Source organism: Triticum dicoccoides, chromosome 3A, assembly GCF_002162155.2.
Source record: "Triticum dicoccoides isolate Atlit2015 ecotype Zavitan chromosome 3A, WEW_v2.0, whole genome shotgun sequence".
Lineage (NCBI taxonomy): Eukaryota > Viridiplantae > Streptophyta > Magnoliopsida > Poales > Poaceae > Triticum > Triticum dicoccoides.
In genome coordinates, this window is record NC_041384.1 from 169258678 (window position 1) to 169259874 (window position 1197).

Below are 1197 nucleotides of genomic sequence, written 5' to 3' on the forward strand. Positions count from 1 at the left end.
ACTAGGGGCTCCACGCATATACAATAAGAGACAATAAAGCTCAATCTTATATATCTTACTTTACACTTTGCTTAGTTTAAACTTTTTCGGCATGACCCGTTTTCAACTCAATTCCTCTCTTTTACAGATGAACGTCGTGTGGCGCCCGTCCAGGATACGGCACAACGGAGACACAGGCACAGACGTGCAGTAGGGACCCGTCCTAAAGGATTCTTTTTAGATTAAGACCCTGCGTAAACCTTTTTTACTGTCTCTTTTTGCTACACATCCCCTGGTTTTTTCTTTCTGATATAACCAAGGAGGAGGCTGGCGTCTTGGCATGTGGCCACGTCAGAATTTTTTCACGTACCTAGACACTAGGGGCTTTTTTAATAAAGAGTGTTGTTTCGCCCACACTCATAAAGACCGAACACCTTAGGGAGTGTTCGGCGTCGTGAGTTTTGGCATTATATGCATCAGCTCCGAATCATGTCTTTGGTCAAATGTTGGGTTGCCCGGCTCCTGAGTTCGGCTACCTTATGTTCCGCTCTATCGGCTAAGGTAGCACCAGGAGAACTACTGCGATTGTGCCCCCGGTTCGGCCAGGGCGAGCACCTCAGTAGAGAAAGCCGAAAACTGACTGTCATGATGTAGCGTGAGACTGGTCAGCCACTCGATGACCTATCGGAATCTATCGGATTCCTCCACTTTAACGAAGGGTCGCTTCCCGGTCAGGCATATACGCGCCCCGAACTCGGACGAGCACAGTTGCCACCAAGGAGCTACCTAAATAGTCTCACTGTCAAACTCCTATGGCTAAGTGAAAGTGTTAAAGCATTGTAGTCCGGTTGCCTGGCCCGCTGCGCTATCACCTCCTTTGTAGGACCAAGACGTTGGGTTAAGTGTGAAATGCGTCTTCTGCGAGCACCCCCGCACTATGTGCGTGGGGGCTGAAGCCAACGACTACCATCTTTCAGATTCTGTATATATATATATATATATATATATATATATATATATATATATATATATATATATATATATATATATATATATATATATATCTTAAAACGGCCGCATAGAAGGTGTTCACAATACTTGGAAGCACAAGTATAAAAAAGGCCACTACAGTTTATCAAAATATTACTTTATAATTACATATGCTATCATAACATAGCATCTTTCGGGCACTGCGTCTCTATTACACGAGCGCCTTCA